Source organism: Myotis yumanensis, unplaced genomic scaffold, assembly GCF_028538775.1.
Source record: "Myotis yumanensis isolate MYYU_CA2020_CCGP unplaced genomic scaffold, mMyoYum1.0.hap1 SCAF_2, whole genome shotgun sequence".
Classification (NCBI taxonomy): Eukaryota; Metazoa; Chordata; class Mammalia; order Chiroptera; family Vespertilionidae; genus Myotis; species Myotis yumanensis.
The window spans coordinates 153,123,025-153,146,016 of record NW_027223753.1 but is presented as its reverse complement, the minus strand read 5'-3'; the positions used below and the strand labels follow the sequence as shown (position 1 = coordinate 153,146,016).

General features: G+C 33.9%; 1 protein-coding gene across 3 annotated transcripts in view; it reads left to right on the top strand.

The window, feature by feature from the left end:
* ZBTB20 (zinc finger and BTB domain containing 20) overlaps positions 1–22,992 on the top strand; it is an 862,593-nt gene that overhangs the window by 982 nt on the left and 838,619 nt on the right. For all 3 annotated transcript variants that reach the window (XR_011470308.1, XM_070406230.1, XM_070406231.1), the window contains exon 2: positions 1,176–1,270. The gene's annotated coding sequence lies outside the window, so the exon portion shown is untranslated. The remainder of the gene's footprint in view (positions 1–1,175; positions 1,271–22,992) is intronic.

Genomic DNA, 22,992 nt, shown 5'->3' with positions numbered 1-22,992 from the left:
CCCCCTACCTCTGCGAAGCGGTTAAACGTCTTAAAGCGGTTGCAGAGGCAGGGATTTTCTCAAAGTTCTATTGATAAACACACTTGCACAGCATATGCCAGGCACACACATAAACTATAAACACCAGCTAAAAACACAATATGGCGAACAGCTACACTCCCCTCGCGCTGTTACCCGCTGATCTCGAGCGCTGAGCCAGTTGAATGGGGTCAGTGGCAGGATGATAGTCCTCCAGTTAAAAACCCGAATGAGAGCAAAAGTGATTTGGCAGCCTGTGGCTTAGGTGCTGTCCTCAGAATCAGCATCGGCCCAAGCTAAATTGAACATGTTAACTTTCTAGACGTATGAAAATTGTCTTCATCATTTACCATTAAAAATACCAAAATGTTGCTAAAGGCGAGTTTTTTTTTTTTTTTACTGTGTGGTCATATATGTGTGAATTTCAGCTCGTAAAAGGAGCTGAGGACAGTTGTTATCCCAATGTTTACGAGTGAACTCAAATCTAAAGTTACTATATAGTAACTCGTTGCTTTTGAAAATGTTGAAACCTAGATTATAACGACCATCTTGTAAATAAATTATGTAGCTGTAAACACTATTTAAGTTATTAACAAACTCATAAATGGTTTACTCTCCTACCTGTTGCTCCTAATCCCAAGTAACCTTTGCTGTCACGTGGGACTAGTTAACATGAACCCTCCTCCCTCCCCGCACCCTACACATGTAAATTTGACCAGGCCAGATTTGGCTGCTTTACGCATTTTATGCTTTATAATGAGGTGTTTCTAGGAAAAGAACAAAACCCTCAAAAACAATTTACATTGATTTTTCATCCCTTTGTTTTCTCTTTGTTATTTTTATTCAGACTGTATCCAAGTTGTCCACGAACATGTAGTGCTCCAGCATCATTGTGCCCTCTCAGGAATAGTCTTCTCTCAAGAAAGCTTTTGGAATTGTCTTTGAAGAATTGCTAATGTTACTCATTGTTTAGTGCTCAAGATTCAGTTCCCTAAAATCGGGGTGGTGAGTTCCATTGAGCTCAATTTTGGAGGGCTTTAGGCTTGAGAATACTCAAATTAACAGGAGAGAAGAAGTAGTAGAAAAGTGAGTTTTATAGAAATTTATTAGCTGCTCAGTGAGTCCAGCAGTTCGGTTGTTTGGCTTTGTGATTTCAGATCTCACAGACCAGGGGAATACAGGCCTTTTGCATATGAAGATCAAGTGACAAGTTAACTGGCTACCAGTCTCCAAAGCAGTACACCCTTTCATGGTGAGGTCCTGATTTTAACAGACTAAAGAAAGAAGTTTAAGGTTAAAATTGTCAAATTTTATTCACTTTCAGGAAGAAGTCTTTATGCTTAATGTCTAGTCCAGTTAAGATGCCAGTATTTTGAGATTCCCACTGCACCAAGAAAATACAGATATAATTCATGTGTACACTGACTAGCCACTGAAAGACAATATGAGTTTAAAAGGAATACTAGAGGAAAGAACTTTCATGTGAGGGTTCTAATTTGGGGTGCGTGTGTATGCTTAGAACTACTAGTTGATGTGATGCCAGAAAGTTTTTGAGACCCACAAATATACAACTACTTTTACTGTCAAATTAATACAAATTTGACTGCTTTGTATAGGAATAAAGTGTATGAAAAAAGTCATTTTAAGTGAATTGCTTTTATCTCAGAAGTGAAAGTCTTCAGACTTTCTCTGACAAAATTGGAGTTCCTAGAAAAAAAAAGCTACACTGAATAATTCTATCATTTTAGAAGAGCAATAAAAGGTACAACTAAGTTCCTTTAGGATCTGACATTTATAAATGAATTACAAATTCTGAATATTTTAGAATGAGTGGTAAGTAGATACTTCTTTAAAACATTTGGAGTAAAAAATGTGGAACTTGATGAGCTCTGCTTTATTCTCTGAAATAATCATGTTTTTCTGAAATGATTGTTTAAATTCAACAACTTGTTTTAGACACTCTTCTAGACACTTGGGAGGTAAGGTGAACAAGAGATGAAATTATCTGCATTATAGAGTTTACATTCTAATGTCACATACACTAAGTGTGCTTTAGATTGTTAGGAGGAGACATTTTTGAATGAAACTTTAAAACCTAGCTGTTTTCTCCAATTTGGGGAATATGTTCTGAAAGAGCTTACAGTTTGAGGGGCAAGGAAGTGTTTAGCAATTGCCAATGATAAAGGAAAAGCTTATTTTGTTTTTCATTTTTACCCTTTGTTATTGTTATGAAATGTCCTCCATATACTAGCGTAGATTAAAAAACACAACAGAATAGGGGTTTTATTTTTTTCTTAATTTTAAGCATGCCTTTGAAATAAATAAAATGTTTATATATATATAGATATTTTAAATCTGTGGCTTGAAATTTACTGTAAAATTCTTGTGGAGCTTTTGTTAGCAAATTGTGGTAGAACATCACCTAGAATATCTGAAATGTTTTAGTTAGAATGAATAGAAATAGGTGTGAAAATCAAGTGCCTAAGTTTTTTTTCAGTTGGAAATTTGTTGTAATTAATTTACAGGTGACATTAAAGAGAGGCCTGCAAAAAAAATAAAAAGCTTTGTTATTTAAACCTTTCTTTCAAACTACAAAAGCATTTGATTGGCACTTCTCTTATTTAATAGACCATTTGTAATGCAAGAGGAACATTACAGAAGATGTTAGCATTACTTTAAATCTAATCATTTAGTCTGTAGGTGTAAAAATCCTAGGTTTCTAACAGAAGAAAAGTTGGTGCCTGGTTAAGGGTGTATATGATTTAACAGTGAGTTTGTTGCTTCAAGTAGTGGGTGTCTCACCTTTCCAAAACCGAGTTCATAGTTCTCAAATAACAAGTTCTGATTTTCTTCATGTTTCTTTGTCATGGTGAGTCTTATATTGTTAGCCAAATGTGAGTTGTTTCTTAAGTAGGATAACTCTTTTTATGCAGCCCCTCCACCCCTGGTCTTCCCATCCCCTGCTGTGAAGGGTTTGTGTTTCTTATACCTACATTAGACCTCTATCTTCTATGCTAATTTGTAGCATAATCGCCTCTTCCAAAAAAGGGTGCATATTAATGAACTTTAGAGAAAGTTGAGGTTGACTCTATTTGTGTACAGACTTGCCAGCATCTGAACATTATAAACAGGAAGATTTAGGAAAAAAAGCAGAGACTATAACCAAATATATTGTTTTAGCTGAAATATTTTTTAAAGAGCAAAGTGGAAGAATGGTTGATATAACATTAAAAATGCAGAACTTTCCCTAATTTAGTGAGGATGGTTGATGTATGTGTGTTTATGTACATGTGAATATATATTTTTATATGAGCAGTTTGTGAATAAAGACATATTTCAGTACTGGATAAATAATTCCAGTCCTGCCTGTGGTCCTTGACATGGAAGACATTCAAAGTTCCCAGGTGATATTGTTTAACTCACTTTGTTAGTTACCAGAAGTTTGCTCTGAGCAACATGAAACACAAACTAATTAAATCTTTGTAAATTTTGTAATAATTTTGGAAGTTTTTTGTTTTTTTTTAAAGCATGATTACCAAGCAGCTCATAAAATAAATGAAATCTAAAGTGAAGAGTTCTTAAACCCTGGATCCATATAAGAAGACAATTGAGAGTTTCAAAAAGAGGTATTCATAGGGCAAAAATTAAAATCTTGACATCTATCAAATTTTTATACTATTAAATAAGCATGACTAGTTCTATTAATATTCATATTTTTAGGTACATGTAAGTATGTGTACACTGCATTTTAAGTCAAAATGTGCGGTGTTATTGGCTACACACAGTTATTTCTTTGCCAGAGACACTAGGCTGTGTGAAGGCTAACCATCTGTTAAGTGATAGAGACAAAGAAAGGTTTAATATACTAGTCTAAAATTTCCACCAACTTGTTTTGAATTGTATTGTCATTTTGTTTTGGCCTTCATACTCTGTGTTGAATATGCACTGGGTCAGTGACCCCACTTTGTTTTATGAACAAACTATTCAAGGTCTGGATGAGGTTATTGTCACAGCTGATGTGATCTAGAGGCAAGATAAAATATGTTTTGATTTTGCTTTCATGTAAAGATAAAAAATTCACAAGTGGGCCACCCACTAACAGTTATACAAATGACTTCAAGCACACGTATTTCCACCCACTGATTCTGAATTTTGGGTGTCTTAATTCTTTTGCTTTATATATTCAAGCCTTGTATTTCAAACCCATTCCTGAGCTGGTAGGGGGAAGTAGCAACAGGAATCCAGATTGCCTGTTTTAGGTACAATATGGTGTGATGTGAAATTGAAATAGCAGATTGGTGAGAAACTTTAGTTTCAAACAAATATAAACTAGTTTGCTCAGTGAAGTCATACACAAAACAGTAGTCTCTATTGACAAGGCAAACTTTTTTTTCTATTTTTTTTCAGTAATTTCCACATCATGAGGTCACTGTTTTCTTTAGGCCAGCAGTCTATTACCAAGGCATTATATAAGAAAAAGAAGCCCTAATATTTTTGACTGTAATGATATACTTAGTTATGGCAGACTGAGAAATTATTTATAGCAGTGCTAATTATATCAATAAAAATAGCAATATTAATGCTGTGAGTGTCAAAATCCATTTCTGACAGTATGTGGTAAACAGAACTATAGTCAAACAAAGCAGCCAGCTTGTCTCCACTGTCAGCTCATGAATATGTACTTCAGGAAAAAATATACACACAGTTTAGAGAATTGGGTGTACTGATTTAATCTTTTTCAATTTTAACTTTTTAAAAGATGTTCTTTATTTCTAATTCACACGATATTAAAATTACTTGGATTTTTAGTTTTGAAATTCTTGGTATCTATTTTACTGTGAGTAGTAAGATTCTAGAGATTTATTTTTAGTTAAGTGCGCTAACAATTTAAAAAACAATGCAAGACAAAACAAAAACCATTACTACAGTTCACACACACACACACTAAATCTCTGGCTTCCTTTTTACACTAAAAAGTATCCTTTTTCATGGTTTTGATTTAAGGAAGTGCATACATTTCCTTTGATGTTTTTATTACTTTTGAATTTATGATATTTCATCCTTTTATTGATTTCAGAGAGGAAAGGTGAGGGAGAGACAGATAGAAACATCAATGATTAGCTGCCTCCTGCCTGCCCACCACTGGGAATTGAGCCTGCAACTTAGGCATGTGCCCAGGCCAGGAATCAAACTATGACCTCTTGGTTCATAGGTCAGTGCTTAACCACTGAGCAACACTGGCTGGGCTGAATTTTATGATATTTTAAACTTACTTTCCTAGGAATATAAAAATCAAGTTAGTAGAAGTCATTAAATTTAAAGCTTTTAACTTAAAGGGACAGCATCTAAGTTTTCTATCACCCCCTCAATATATTATGTTTAACTCTCTCATTTTACTGCACATTGTCAAAAGTCTCAGGTGTAGAGTTAGGAAAGATTATCCTAGGTCTAGTGCTGCCACTATCCTAGGTCTAGTTGTATGATCTTGGGCATGTCATATAATCTGTTTGGATCTCTCCCTGAGCTTCATCTTCAGGGTTCCTTTTAGTTTTAATAATATGAGTATGTTTCTTTCAACAATCAAATATTTTAGTTTCAAATAATGTTAGTGGAAGTGATGGTTAGGGTTCCAGAAAAGAGTATATGTAAAATATTTGACTTTGCTTTTGATTTTTAGTCCTTGATAAAACTTTTTAAAAATGACATTTTCTTTTAAATATGTCATAGTATTATAAGTACTATATAATATTAAGTATAGGTAGTTAATATTAAGTACTTACAATCTTTTATAATTGGTAATCATAATAAATTTATTAGTTTACATAAGTAAACTTTTTTACCAATCCTTCACTCATGAAGATATGTTGATAATAGAATTTATAAATATGATATTTTTGCATTTCACTCTCCCTAAAGTTGATTAACTGGGGAAGGCAGGTAATACTAACTCACAGTCATTTTCTAATTCCATAAAATAATATAGTCAGATAAGCAGATATATTTCTTCAAAGTGAAAAGATAAACTTGGTTTCTGTGCCTCTCTAAGCAAAAAGTCAGGAGCCATCTCTATATAGATCTTACAAAATTGGTAATTTTTAACTACTGCTTGATTTTTGATCAGTATAACATACCCATCTGGAGATAGATTTACATAAAAGGGTTGATAAGACATACAAAAGAAGTTGACCATTTTGATGAAGAATAGTGGAAAGAATCTGTATTAGAAAAGACTTTACAAATATTTCACTGTTTTATATAGAAACAAACTGCACACAATTCTCGCATCCCCACTTGATAGGTCTTTATTTAAATAAACCTCAAAGTTTTCATTTAACATTGAAAATAAAAATCACTCTCAGTTTTGTTTTAATTGACTCATATTCCTTTTGCTGGTAGTGAAAGGCTCAAAACCATCAAATACTTTGCTGTTTCCATTTGTGAATAGGTAATGTGGAGAAAGCTATACTATCTGGGTCCCCCACCCGCTTCCCTACATCCACCCACAGCTCTAGATATTCCTGGTACTGGTCGTAACATTTTTATAAATCACCTCATAGATAGAATATAGAGCACACTCTCTAATACAGGGTGGAGAAAAGTAGGTTTACAGTTATGAGTTTATGAAAGTTTATTCTCCCATTATTACTTATTAATTATTGTATTATTTTCCATGCGCACAACTGTAACTCACCCTGTATATTAGATAAGGGTAACTTATTCTGGCCTTCTTAATGTCTAGTTGACAGACATGGCAAGAAAATTTAGATCAACAATTGGACACAAAAGGTGATAATGAGTGTTTTAATGTGTGCAAATAAAAGAAAAATTATTCTAAGTGATATTTTGAAGGGAAGCTGAGTCCTGGCCAGTTTGGCTCAGTGGAAAGAGCGTTGGCCCTCAGACTTAAGCGTTCCGAGTTCAATTCCTGTCAAGGGCACGTACCTCAATCCCCAGCTCTGGTCGGGAGTGTATGCTGGAAGCAACCAATCTATGTGTCTCTCTCACATTGATGTTTCTGTCTCTGTCTCTCCCCCTCCCTTCCATTCCCTCTAAAAATTAATGGAAAAATATCCTCTGATGAGGATTAACAAAAATAAATAAATAAATAAAATAGAAGGGAAGCTGAGTTTAGTCTTAGTTAGCTTTATATCCAGCACATGTAATGAGGAATTAATATAGATTCTTTCTAAAGACAATGGTACAAAAAAGACTAGTTAAAAATATTGGTGGACAATGGACATAAGACACTGGGAGGTAGGGGAGGCCGGGGGAATGTCAAGGGGTGGGGGTGAAGGAGACATATGTAATACTCTTTGTAATACTTTAAGCAATAAAAAAAATTTAAAAAAATATTGGTGGAAAACATAGTGAAAATAAAATAAATACATTCTGCCCTTGTACTAAACAACAATAATAACAATAGCAAGAGTAGCCAATATTTATTAAGAATTTACTCTGTACCAGGCATTGGTTATATCTACATTTTCTCAGTTAATTCCATAATCCTATGAGACAGGTACTTTCATTGTGCCCTTTTAAAAGAGACAGTAAGGCTCAGAAAGGTTATGTAACTTGTTCAAAATCACACAGCTAGTATATAACAGCTGGGAATGCAAACTCAAATTCAACTTTAGAGAACCTAAAGCTTTTAATCACCATTCCATCATGCTTCTATTCTGGGACCATTTTCACTCAATGCTTGCCCATATTTGTACTGGTAATTTTATTTTAAGAAAGTTATAGTGGCTTTGGAGAAGGGAACAAGGTGAAAGGTGTAAGTGGAAGAAATGGTTGCTATGGTAGAGTCTGTTTTTAAAATGTAACTCCAGTTTAGAAGAACAAATGCTGAGAGAGAATTTGTCTAAAGGTTTTACAGTGGGTGGACTGGGTACTGCTGCACGATTTGGTTCAATGGACAACAGTATTTCCTAAGACTGTTAAAATAGGAGCAGTTCAAAGAAAGCATTAGATACTGGGAAGACTGGGAAGGAAAGATAAAAAAGAAGTAAACCTAAGTAGATTGAGTAACTAAGAACTAGGGATCATACAGAAAAAAAAAAAGGTGAAGTAGGACAGAAATGCAATATATTAAAAACTGTGGCAGATCCTTCAGACTGTGGAAAGTCCTTACATTTATTTGTTGTTGGTGCCCTTACATTTGTTTCAGAAACCAACAGCTGGCTTAAATAGGGACTGCCTAGAGCAGTGATGGCGAACCTATGACACACGAACTCATTTTTTTTGGTTGATTTTTTTTTTTGTTAAATGGCATTTAAATATATAAAATAAATATCAAAAATATAAGTCTTGGATCAGGGTGGGTTCCTGCTTGGGTGCCTGGCCAGCCTGGGTGAGGGGATGATGGCTGTTTGCATCTGGTCACACCCCCTTCAGGGTGGGGGTCCCGCTTGGGTGCCTGGCCAGCCTGGGTGAGGGGATGATGGCTGTTTGCATCTGGTCACACCCCCTTTAGGGTGAGGGTCCCCACTGGGGTGCCTGGCCAGCCTGGGTGAGGGGCTGAGGGCTGTTTTCAGGCTGGTGGGTGACTGAAGCTCCCAACCTGTCCTTTTTTCCTTTTTTTAAAATTCTGGGCCAGCTTTAGCACTGAGGCTCGGCTCCAGCTATGAGACCTCCGCTGCTGAAAGCAGGTTTCTGGCCTTTGTTTACCTTCTGTATTTGAAACAATGTTGCGGTCCTGCTGGCTGAAGCCCAGGGTTTTGTTTAGCTTCTATATTTGTTACAATGTTGCTTAGAGTGCAGCTGAGAGGCAGGCAAGGCAGGCGGGGAAGCTTGGCTTCCTCCGTCACTGAAGCAAGCAAGCCTCCCTGTTTGCATCAGCTGCCTGGCTGCCGGCCGCCATCTTGGTTGGCAGTTAATTTGCATATCTCACTGATTAGCCAATGGGAAGGGTAGCGGCTGTATGGCTATTTACCATGTTTCTCTTTTATTAGATAGGATATGCATATATATGAGTTGGATCATCTGAATGGAGTAAAAAAAGAAAGTACTTATACCTTTACTTTTGTGACTACTTTTCCTAATGACAATATTTTTGATTTTTTAGACTTATTTTAGTGCATTAGGAAATAAGGTGCAATAATCATTTTGTATGTTTCAAATGAATACATCATTAAGAAAAATATACTGTGATTTTGAAAAGGAGATCAGTGTTCAGTTTATGCATGATACCTTTTCCCTTTAAGTTCATTGTCATTGGAACTCTTTTGCTCTTGGTCTTTTGACATCTTATAGTACCTAGTCTTTTAAACAGCTATGTTGTTTGCATCTGACCCATAGAGAAATACCTTTGAAAACTAGTGCTCTCAATAATTTTTCTTGTTCTAGTAAAGGGTTGAGAACAAGGCAATACTATGTTCAGGGGTGATTTGTACTGAAAAACAGTATGGAAAATAATGAGCAGAAGTCCAGACTCTTCTGATTCAGATATTCTACATTATAATCTCAACATTTGTTATAAAGTGAATTGCCAAAGTGTATAAAAGCCAAAAATAAAAGGTGTTTTTTCCCCTGTAATATTCTTTTATGCATACATCTACTTCTGTCTGTTATTTGTGTAATGGTGAGTTTTTATGTAAAAATGGGTGCATTCAGTGTAAAGTGATTTGATTTGATTTGATGTTTTCTCTGAAGTTTCACTCTTGACTCAAATTCTTTGACATTCATCACTCAGGAAAAGTAGTATTTAGAACTGCAGTTCCTTAAGGACAGATACCATTTTTTATTATCTTTAAAGCCTTAGTGCTTAGCATAGTACCTAGCACACTGGAGGGATTCAGTGTTGATCAGGCTCTTTTGTAATTGTTATAAGAAGATTGCTTTGATTTTTGCTTACCAGGTTTCTCATTCCCTCATTTTCTTTTGACTGGCTCAAATTTAGCATTGTTATCATTCTTACCTATTACAGGCTTTCTCTGTACTTCTCTCAGTTCCAAACATTTTTACACATGCTTATGATCTTTTCTCTTTTTATTTAATGAAATTCTATCATCACAGAGGTTCCAATAAAAAATTATATTTACTGTGATGCAGAAAAGAAATATATCAGATATCACCCATCAGCGGTAAAGCAAATCTACTACAATCAATTCAGGATATTGTGTTGAATAGAGTACACAGAATTATACTACCTAGTGATTCAAGGATGAAACCCAAATTTCATATCCTATATGATTCCTATCTGGATAATAGGACAAACAACCCATAGTATTTTTTACACTTAATAGATGGCAATTGAGATTTGAAACGTTCTGTATGATCTTTCTAATTCTTAATAAAACAAAAAAATAAAGTTCATAAAATTTCATACAACTAAAAAGCAGAGGAGTTTTTGCTTATTTTAACTTATTATCTAAGTTGTTTAGAAGTCTAGTCTGGTGAAACATTTTAATATTGGGTGATATTATATCCTTAGCTCTTCTAGAAAGCGAAAAATGTAATTGGCTGTGAACAACATGGAGGGTGATGTCATGTAAACCACCATGTAGAATGTATGTTTAATTCTTATATAGTGGCTGACATTCTTTTTCATAATTATAAGACTTGCTAGTTAGACATTGGGAAAGTTACATGATTAGCTAAGGTCATAATTTGTCTTTCTACTAACTGAAGCTACAGTAAATTGATTTGAAGTTGTTTCCAAACAAAAGATAATTATGTCCTGAATAATTAAAACTGGGATTGCATTGAAGCTTACTGCAAGTGATTAATAGCTGTAGTATGTTTTGGGATCTGTATCTAAGCATAAAGAGAACATATTATCATTTTCATATATTCAGGGATATGTTTTCTGAGAAAAGTATTGATTCTTGGGAATAATTATAATGAAGTCCCAGACACACTGCAAACTCATACCTCCCTTCCTCAATGTTTTTAAAATTAAGGATTCTGAAAACCAGATGACCTTTGTATGGCTACCTTCCCCTTCATTTTCAATTTCTGGCTGCTTTTCTGAATCAAATCAATGCTGAGATCTGTGAACAATTGTCACGACACCCTGGGTAGGAAAACACTGCTTTGAAACTTTTCTACTTTTCAGTTGGCAAGCAACTATAGAACACTACTAGAGTCAAAAGGTAAAGATCAGAAAACAGGAGATATTGGGAAGAAGAGCTTGGGCTTCAGATGTCTGTGAACCACCGTGGGAGAAGATCAGTAATCACCTATTTTAAGTTTCCAAGTCTCCTCAGCTAGCTAAAAAGCCAAAGTAGCTAAATATGCTAGCTGAGTTTTCTTTGTTTCTGAGGATGCAAAGAAGTAACGAGAGAGGACAACAGAGATTCTCCTCCTCATGCCTTGGCAGGGAACTGATTGGCTATCTACCTTTTCTTTTCACTAAGTGTGATACTTTTGCCATTTAGGATACTCCAACAACCAGACCTGTGTTATCAATGAAAAAATAACAGTCCATTGAAGGGGATTGAATAGTGGAGGAGAGAGGAAGATCAGGTAGGAAAAATCAGAGTAGACATTCCAAGCAACTAGTGTTATTGGCAAAATAAATGAAACCTGAATTTGAAAAAAAGCATTTGAGGAAATTCAAATATAGAACAAAAAGAATTTTAGGTACTAAGAAAAATATATCAGCTAAACAACTCAGTGGAAAAATCAAAGGAGAACATCATCACTGTTGAAACATAAATCAGTGAAAGAACAAGTGCAAGAATTATATCAAAGCACATAGAACAAAAACATGATGAAAATATTGCATAAAAGGATGAGTCTTGAAGGATGGATTAGAAGTCAAAACGTGAATAATAGGAGTTACAGAGGGGGAAATAAAAACAGAGGAGAAGTATAATTTAATAAGAGAAAATTTCTATGAGATTCAGAAAGATCAGAGTCTGGATTGAAAGGGTTTGCTGATTTTTACATTTCAGGCCAAATAAACTTTTCCACAGATGATTTATAGTTTGAGGTCAAATCAAACTCTAGGTCATACCCATGTCAAGGCTGACATGCAGCTTATATCCTTTGATAAAACTTAGGTGGTATATTTCAGTTTGTTCAGTGTTTATTTTTTTTGGTTGGTACCTTCTGTGTCAGTTGTTAAATATTTCTAATAATTAGCCCTGTTAATGTTACAAATTAATTATAACAACAATTATGTATCAATTGAAGACTTGCATGTAGAAATTGCTTAATAAATACTTGCTATTTTGACATAATATATCTTAGTACCATAACGATTTTAACTAGGTAACAATATAGAAGTGAAAACATTTAATAATATTTAATAATATAACTAGAAATCAGCATATAATATGATTTTACACTAACCCATTGACTTCTGTGTCTCAGAATCTTCATCTTTAAAAGAGTATATTTTTCTCATTTATTTCACACAATTCTTTGTGACGGTCAAGTGAAATAACAAGTGTCTAAGTGCTTTGAAAAAATACTTTGTGCAAAGAATGATGATAATGAAAATCTGAAGGCAGTCATGTTTTACATTTAATGGTCATGTATTTTTTTATATATATGTATACTATTTCAAGTTGCATGTTGGATATTAAGCCTCTTCACATTTTATAATATAACATATTACTGATGAAGCTATCAAAGCTTCAAAAAGACAAAACAGTGGGATCCATGGAAAGTGTGAATACATTTAATTGCTCAAAATCCAAAATGAGTCTGTAGAAATGTATATTTACCTGGTCATTGAGGGGAATTTCTTATTCAGGCATATCTCCTGATGACCTTTTGTTCTATAGAGATATTAATGTTTTATGTGAAATCTGGGCTTTTATCACATCTGGATAAAATGATAATGTTGACTTTTGTTTTGAATTACTAGTAAATGGCCTTGGACAGCTAAGCACAGCTGTGAAATCTGTTGTTACATTTCATTAGAAATTCTCCTTGTAATTTTTAGCTGCAGTTAATAGTGACTATAGCCTGAATACTTTAGTAAAATTTTTATTGTTTTTTGGTAACCAGACACACCAAATTTGCCATAGGGTAATTTGGGGTGGTGGTGCTAAAATAGGGAAATACCTACATTAGATTTATTGGTTAAAAACAACACTACAGAAGAATTAAAACATTTACATTCTTTTATTATAATCTTCATACACTAGAGTCTATACTGTATTATTAAATACTTGCAGCCTTGGCTTCGTCTGGAATGTCGTCTGGAAGGACGTCTGGTCTAATTAGCATATTATGCTTTTATTATTATAGATTAGTATAGATACCTAGATTTTGGTTTGGAGAATGGATGAACGTGTTTCTCTAAGTGTAAATCAATGATTATATCTGACTCTTTTCAAGGATACATCCTCATTATATCTATATCTACGTATCTATCTATCCATTTAAAAATTTTTTTACCTAGTAGTTTTGTTTTTACTTTTTCCATAACTATTCTTGCAACTTCATTAGTCTAATTTTCTTCAGCTTCTTTTCTATTCCTCCAGTAAGGGAGACAATGTTATAAGAAAATTGAAAAGATAGATCTTAAAAGAGATAATTCTCTGCATTTCTTTCAATAGACATTACCCAAGGCTACCAGTAAAAACAACCTGAATTGATTATCTTTGATATTATATGTTTCACTTAATGAAATCATTTGGTCAGGCATATTTGCACTTATTATTTGTGTATTGATTATTGTTATTAAGTATTAAATTAACAGCAATATTGAAAGATATATCTTTTTAATATATCTCTTCACTCTTGCTTAGCAATACTAGTGTTACTACAGCAGTAGAAGGACTTTTCAGAATATACTGTATGCATTCTTGGATGTATGTTATTGCAAGTAATCTTTTAATTCTGTTCTTTTTCTGCCTCCTTTCAAGAAAATTTCTCCTCACCAATGATTGCTTTCCCAAATGGAAGTTGCAGTTTGATAGAGAACAAGGAAATCTTTAAGTAGTCTGTTTATTCTGATCCTTAAGAAACCCAAGTGATATTCCCTTAATTATTAATATTCTTTAAGTCTCTTGTAACTCAGGAAAAGTTTCTTTCACTTCAAAGTAGACCCTGAATCCCAGAATCTTTCATCAATATCTTCAGCTTCACTTTGGAATGGGCTGAAACCAAATCATTATTTCTTAACACTGTAAGTAAACTTTCCAAAATAATGGCACCAGTCATCCCATTCAGTGGTCAGGCCAGTTTATACCCCAAGTCTTGAGTCATGGATGCTCAGACCATGGTTTCATTTTTTTCTGCTTAGTTTTTTTTTTCAAACCAAGTTTTAACTTGACTGAATAAAAATGTTTACCTGTTCCATTTACTATCTTTTATTTCATTCTTCTTTCATTTGTTATTTTTCATAAAAAAGTGATGATTGTATATGTGACATGGCATCAGGACTCAGGTCATATTTGATCTTTTATTTTCTCAGATGTCCAGAGCTTGTGTAGTGGCTTATTTATCAGAGGATTGGCAAGTATTCTGCTTAATGTGTCTGGTAAAGATAGTCTTTGACAATTTAATCTGCCTCCATTCCTAATCCTTTGTGTTTCCAGAATACTTGCATTCTCTACTTTGATTTTTAAAATAAAATATATAATCAGATAGTAAATAATTGTTTTATTAATAATTCATATTAAAACATTAAATGATTAATCTAGTATTCTAGGTATTTGTTAAATTACGTGAAAAGCAAAGTTAAGAAGAAAGAAGTTTCTGTGGGATGGAATGAAAATAGATGCCCACAAAAATGTTAAAATAATATTTTTATATTAATAATATAAATAGCAAATAGTTGATTTCTGAGACTCCAGGTATTTCTTACAAGTGAAGATATCTCAGGGGGATGTAGATCTGAGAAAGTAGAGGAAAGAACTTTCACTGACCTGGAGTGGATGCAATAGGGAGAGGTGTATGATGACACAGCCCACAGAACTAGCTTGTGACGGATCATTGGAAAGGCACAAGAGTTGGAAATTTATGGAAAACCATGCATGTTTTTCGTATTTGGAGTTTTGAGGTAAATTACTAGGTCCTGACATTTTTTTTTAATCCTCACCTGAGGATAGTGTGTGTGTGTGTGTGTGTGTGTGTGTGTATATTTTATTGATTTTAGAAATGGGGCGGGGGGAGAAAAACATCAATGTGAGAGAGAAACATTGATTGGTTGCCTCTTGGTACATATCTGACTGGGGATCGAACCCACAACCTAAGTATGTAACCTGACCAGGAATTAAACCCGCAACCTTTTGGTGTATGGGTCAGTGTTCCAAACAACTGAGCCACCTGACCAGAGCAACCCTGACTTTTTAGTTGATATATTTTTGCCTCAAGAGTGGATGTTTGATATTGGAAATGAGTAGCTAGAGAAGGTAGAATTTGGTGTTAAACATTAGTTGGAAAGTGAGCCAGCTATGTGAATGTAGGCTTACGGAAAGGTGATTGTCTAGGGCAGCGGTTCTCAACCTGTGGGTTGCGACCCCTTTGGGGGTCGAACGACCCTTTCACAGGGGTCGCCTAAGACCATCGGAAAACGCATATATAATTACATATTGTTTTTGTGATTAATCACTATGCTTTAATTATGTTCAATTTGTAACAATGAAAATACATCCTGCATATCAGATATTTACATTATGGTTCATAACAGTAGCAAAATTACAGTTATGAAGTAGCAACAAAAATAATTTTATGGTTGGGGGTCACCACAACATGAGGAACTGTATTAAAGGTTCGCGGCATTAGGAAGGTTGAGAACCACTGGTCTAGGGGATGGGCACTTATTAAAATGGGATATACCCTGCAAGGGATGGGAATATATTAGAATGTATAGCAATTGTAGGGATGTGTAGTCAGAAAGAACAAAGTGTGTAGACAATCTTTATGGACACTCATTAGAAAAGCAAGAGATTAGATTTTAGGAGAAGCAGGGCACATAAAGGCATTATGGGATTGTGGCATCTTTTGAATGAATTAACTGGAGAACTAAGGCTCTCCTCAGAAGTATAAGATTGTACAGAGATATAATTTCTATAATTTCACTGGATTTGCATGAAATATAAGAAGGAATAATTTTGATTGAGGACTTCTTTTTTTAAACATTTAAGGGAGAATGGAGAGCAGTAGACAACAATATGCTAACATTTTGCTAATGAAAATAGAGGAGAGAATTAGACAATCTCTGTTGTTTGGATTTGCAATCTAAATGCATAGCCCACTGACACAGACAACAGTGTGGTGAAGGCCACTGTAGGGCCTGGGTGGAAGTGGGCCAAGTGGGGAGAAATGAGGGACATCTATAAAAGTGTCAACAATTTTTTAAAAAGTCAATTGGGAGGGCCCAGATTTGAGGGGAAAAACACATTTATTTGATATTTAGATCCATGCTTTAAAACTTCATTTGGGCCTTGTGATTTTATAATTTAAACTCCCTTCTCCCCATCACCTCCCATCTCTACCTAGTTTTTGCTTTTTGTTTCATGATTAAAATTAAGACAGTTTAGCATGATATTGTTCACATTTTTCTTTCAATGATGGTGTTTTAGATATACTTATATTTGCCACATAGCCATCTTCTAATATTCTCTACCTTCAACATTTAGACAGGAAGCTAAATTGAGATTCTAAATGCTCAGAAGAATCCTCCAAGGTTTACAAATAAAGTATTTTCATTAAGATTACAAGAAAGACCATTGGTCTTGATAAAGTCGCTTTATATTCTAATTTAAACTTTCAAAATAAAAAAATGGGAACGTTCTCAAATACATGAGACTTCATAGGAAATAAGCAATCTTATTTATACTGTAAAAATAAACCTTGAGCTGTAAAAATAAACTGATACTTAGTGATACTAAAATTTTGTAAATAGTGCAAACTGTTCTTTCTTTAGGTGCTTATTGGACTATGGTTGGTTGATGACTATGTGAATTTAAAGATAATAAAAGTAATCCTAATATTCCTCAAACATAAGCCAATGTTTAGAAACTATAACCTCAATGAAGCTTTATAGTCTTTCTTGTCCTACTCTTGTCAAAATAAAAAAGGTTAGAAAATAATTCTTTAAAATGCTTTTCTTCATTATAGACAGTAGTTCTATTTGTCAAATAACATATCTAGACTATCTTCCTAACACACTTTCACTTTATTATTCCTGCCTTTTACATTTATTTGCTTCACAGTCTAGAATCTTTCTGGTTCAAGTATCAATGGATTACAGACTGAAAATATTCCTTCAATCCTTTCTTTTCCCTTTTCCCAAAGACGGTTCTATTCTTCATCTTAAATTAGTTCAGTCATCCAAATAAAGGGTGGTGGTGGCAATAGGTAAAATATGAAAAGTAAAATGTTGTGAATTATTGAAATTGGATAATGGATATAACATATTTATTACACACTATTTTTGTATGCTTGAAAATTTTTATAATAAATTGTAATCAGAAAAATAAAATGAAATAAATTAGCCCAATCAACAGATGGATTTGTTGCCCAGTTGTAACTTGATATGAATTCACGAAATTTCAGGGCACAGACTTGAAAGTTGGCCTTATCTCAACAGGTTATAATTTTTTACTAGAGGCCTTCCCAGTGCATGAATCTGTGCATGGGTGGGGTCTAGCTGGCCTGCCCCGATGGGAGCCCATCAGTCTGGGCCAGTGGAGGGGAGGGGCCGTGAGCGGTTGCCTGGCCAGACCCACCCCTGATTGGGGTGTTGGGGGCCGATCGGGGGCAGAGCCGTCCTGGGAGAGGGGCCGCAGGTGGTTGGCAGCTGGCCCAACCCCCAGTCAGGGTGTTGGGGGCTGATCGGGGGCCAGGCCGGCTGTGGTGGGGCCAATCAGGGCCCAGATCAGGCTGGTTGGCTGTTGCAGTGTGTGTCATAGCCACTGGTTGGTCTAGTCGTTTTGCCGTTCTGGTTGCTGGGCTTTTATATATCTATATCATTTAGTGCTTTATGTTAACCAGAAACCAGAAGTTCTTCTATTGAATTTTATTAGTTAAGTGACATATGAGAAATCTGATCCTTATTCATAACTGTAAATAAGTAATTCACAATTTAGTGCTCATGTTCTCTCTCTGGTTTTTTATCTCCCCCGTTCTTCCTCTTTTAGAATGAAATTAAAATATTTGGGAACTATTTTATTTTCTTTGGAACTATTAAATAAGAAGTTGACACGTAGGTAAAGGAGAATTAAACACAAAGAACATAAGCTGAGATTTATTAAGTACTTCCTGGGTGCCTGGCATGGAGCTTAATTGGTTCATACTCTTGAATTAGTCTGTTGGTTTTATTTATTTTGTTTATTTTTTAATTTTATTTTTAAATTTATCTTTATTGTTGAGAATATTATAGGTGTCCACCTTTTTTCCTCCATTGTCCCCCTCCAGCCAGTTCTCACTCCACCCCAGGCCTTCAACTCACTATTGTCTGTGTTAATCTGTTGGATTTAAATCCTGATTATGGCCTGTAGCTGTGGGACCTTGGGCCTCACTTTTCTCAACTGTAAAAAGGTATAATACTAGTACTTAATAGAGTTTTGTGATGATTAAATGAGAAAATGTGTAAAATTTCTATCATAGTGTCCACTATATGGTCAAATGCTTGACAAATGCACTTACTTTCAGTACTTGAGTGATCACATTTAGTTATCACAAAAGCTCTGGTCTATAGGTACTTTATTTCCCCCATTTTAAAGATGAGGAAAAAAAGCTTTTGATGATATTAAGGTCTTTGTCTAAAGCAGTTAGGTCAAGATTTGACTGAATCTAGAAACTACACACACCTTTAACTTTTATGCTCTATTTCCTCCTAATTAGTAAGAAACAGATATAAGTTAAGAGCTCAAAGAAATATTTCTCTTTTTTTAATTAAATGTATTTCATTTTCTAAAAAATATTTTTATTGATTTCAGAGAGGAAGGGATAAGGAGAGAGAGGTAGATACATCAATGATGAGAGAGAATCATAGATTGTCTGCCTCCTGGAGGTCCCCTACTCGGGAATGAGCCTGCAACCCCGGCATGTGCTCTGACCAAAAATCGAAATGTGACCTCCTGGATCATAGGTTGAAGCTCAACTACTGTGCCACACTGACCGGGCCAAAGAAATACTTAGCAGTGGCCTTAAGATTCTTGTGCTCATGCAAGTGAGTAATCAGTTGCTCTCTCAGAGTTGGTTACATGAAATGGGAGTCTTATTTTAATGGACCGTTCAATATTTTAGACATACATATTTTGCCAATATTAGTTTGTTTTGTTTTTTGATGATTAAGTAATTATTTTATTAAGATATTTTTATAATTATAAAAATAATATATACATTATACAGAAAATATTGAAAATACAGAAAAGTACCCCAAAGTAATGTGTATGTTTCTAGTACTTAGAGACAGCTGTTTTTAAAAAAGATTATGTACACTTTTTATCCTAAAAAGGTTTCCCCAGTTTTATTGAGGTATGATTGACAAAAATTGTATACTTACATTTTACAATTTGATATTTTTAAGAAGTAACTACATGATTTCATGTACATACATATTGTGAAATGATTACCACAATTAATTAACACATCTGTATCACCTCACATAGTTACCATTTTTTTTTCCTTTGTGGTGAGAACTTAAGATCTATTCTCAGCATATTACAAGTATATAATACAGTATTATTAAGTATAATCACCACACTGTGTATTAAATCCCCAGAATTTACTCATTTTATAATGTCATTAAGAAATAAATAAATTGGTTACTGAGGAAATTTGCTGCATTACTGAAGAATATAAAATTACACTCTAAATTTTATTTGAAAGTTATTCCCTACCTTGAAGAACCGCACTAGATATTACATGTTTTCATATGGGCATATCTTCCTTAACTCAGTGTTCTCTCATAAAAACTACTTTCTAGGAAAGTGTTACAAAAACATTTGACTGTACCAACTAAATCTCAGGTCCTAGAACCATAATAATGTGAATATGCCTGTCCTTACTTCAATTTAGGGCTAGGTAAATAGTTTAATAATACTCATTATCATTAGATATCAGTTTCTTAGTATAAAACATTCTTATTTAGTTCTGGATAGAACTATTTTTTAGTATTTGGGAAATCAACTTTGATGGAATGGTAAGTGAAAGTTCAATCTTTTAAGTTTCTACTTGCAAAATCTTACAAAAATTATTTAATTTCTCTGAAGCTTAATTATTGTGAATGAATAGAATAATGTCAAATTACTATATTGGTAGTAAGGATTAAATTCAGTAGTTGATGTGAAAAACTTTTGTAAGCTGTTATATGAAAGACAAATATAAATTGTTGATGAAGTCATCCATAAATTGAGAACCTCTTGTTTATGAAGAAAAGGAAGAAATGGATTATCATTTAGTGGATTTTTGCTATGGGTCAAACAAGACCTTATATCTATTTTCATTTAATACCTTTATCCCATTTTCCCTAATGAGAAAACTGAAATTCAGGGAAAATGAGTAACTTGTTTCAGTTCACAGCTTGTGAATGTGGAAGCTTGATTCATATCTGGGTTTGTTTGACTTTAAAGCCCATATTCTTTCTATCAAAACATTCTGCTTCTCATCCACCTAGAGAAGGAGTGTACCGTCCATAAATAATTGAGAGTGAGATGAAAAGCTAATCTTTCAGGTTCTCATTAAGATACAGTGATGCCTTACATTTATTATTCCTCCTTTTACTGTCTCTAAATATTTCAAAATGATTTGCTTATTTTTCTTTTTAACAGCAGTATTAGTTGGGTAGAAAACTGCAAGATTTCTGATGTGATTAAGCAACTACATATTATACATCACAAATGACCTCAGGTCATTTAGCTGAAAAAAGAGTCATGAAGAACATTTATGGTTTGTAATGAAGTTCACAAATCAATAAAATACTTTATAAAAAAATCAAAATTGTTAATTTTAGTGAAGCAGATGGTATATATCACAATACATTTCAACTGATTTTTTTGTAATACTTAGGTAATCATGATTTCAAATTCATTGATTAGAATTGCCTACCTTATGCAGAAAATATCCCCACAGAAACCAACATTTAAACATTTCTTATCTTTGGGGAGGGTCTGGAAAAAGGCAAATTCCACATAGTTTGAGTATGTTACACAGAGGGGTTAAGAGGGAAAAAAAAATCACAGAAACTAAATTACATTCAATTTATTTCTAAGTCACCTTTTCATCATGCAGCTTATTTTGTTGGAAGTGCATTCTCTTTTATAGAACATTAGGCATACCTATACTCACATAAATATGAAACATTTAAAAATCCAAACAAAAATTATTTTTTGATTATCCATACCTTATTTTCCATCTGTTAGTACAAATAATCAAGGTTATTGTATTTTCAAAAGCTCTGGAGAGTGTTATGCTTCCTGCAAATGTATAATAGAATATGTATCAAAACAGTAGTATGTTTTGCAATGCTTGTGCAATTAATTGATTATTCCTGCTGATAATGGAGTTGCCAGAAGTTATGGTGGCATCCTATGTACATTCATTAAAAAACATTTATTTAATTATACAGCACTTAATACATTCAAAACATTGTACTTTGCACTCTATTAAGATACAGGGATGGCTACAATATGACTTTCGCTCCAGGAACATTGAAGTTTCATGGAAGAGATAGGCACGTAAACAACCAACTGTATTTGCCCTAATAAATGTTCCTGTTTTTGTACTATTACTCTTTCTCTTTCCTGGGAAATAAACTAATTTTTATTGCGGATTTATTATTTGTAGACATTATACTCCAAAAATTAATACATTTTATTGTGCTTTGAATAGTACCTTACACTTTGTAAGCACTCAACAAATATTATGTTATTATTATCAATTTAATATGATCATCAAAACAACTCTATGAGATAGCTATTCTTACTCTCATTTTATAGATGAGCTATGCAAGACTTGGATAAATAACTTGCTTAAGGATACATAGCTAATAAGTATTATTCAGATCTGAGTCCATGGCCCATGCTGCAGAATAGTGGTCTCAAAAGTAGTGTACATGCACTCTAGGAAATACGCAAGATGATTTATTAGGGCTTGAGAAGATACCAAATCTTTTGTATATATATTTTTATTCTAAAGAAATTATTGGTGACTAATATTTAATATGTAGATTGTTGCTGGCAATGTCAAAGTATTATTTACAAAGCATCTTTGTTTTAAAATTGATTTCAGAGAAGAAGGGAGAGGGAGAGAGAGATAGAAACATAAATGAGAAGAGAGAATCATTGATCGGCTTCTTCTTGCACGCCTTCTACTGGGGATCAAAACCTGGGACCCTTCCATCCGCAGGCTGACGCTCTATCCGCTGAGGCAGACCTGCTAGGGCTATACAAAGCATCTTGAGGGGAGAGTGGGACTTGGTTTCTTTTAAGATTTGGAGGTAATGAATTTTATTTGTGCCTTGTTATAAGAAGTCACAGAGTACTTTATCTGCTTTTAACTAAACCAACACTTAGAAAACACAACTAAAATTATAGCAAAATAAAGATACTACTAATAATCCATGCACATTTGAACAAGAATATATCTCTCTAATACTTATTATGAACACTTTGTCAGCTACATTACAAAGTAAAAGCAATGCCGATTTAATCATATTTGATAATAAATGAACCAAAAATAATGATGAAGAAGTCTATTTGAAATGTGGATTTATATTCATTCTCATTAAAGATGAACCTCATCCTTAGTGTATAGTGTACCTTGAAGTATAGAAAATGAGATGGTGGAAGGCCATCTCATTGGTAAGGCATTAAAATTTAAATATCTAGGTCATGAAGCAAGCAGTGTTTAATGTCACATGATTCTCAGTCGAGACTTTACAAAGGCATTAAGTTAATGTTTAAAATTCTTTTGGGGATTATTTTTAACTGAATAGGAAAAGACAAACACATATATCATTAGAAACACTGTGCTTCCCTCAATAGCAAAAATGGTTGAAGTTATGCATGAAAAATAATATAGTAACAAACTAGCACATTTATTTGTTAGCAAATGCTGCTA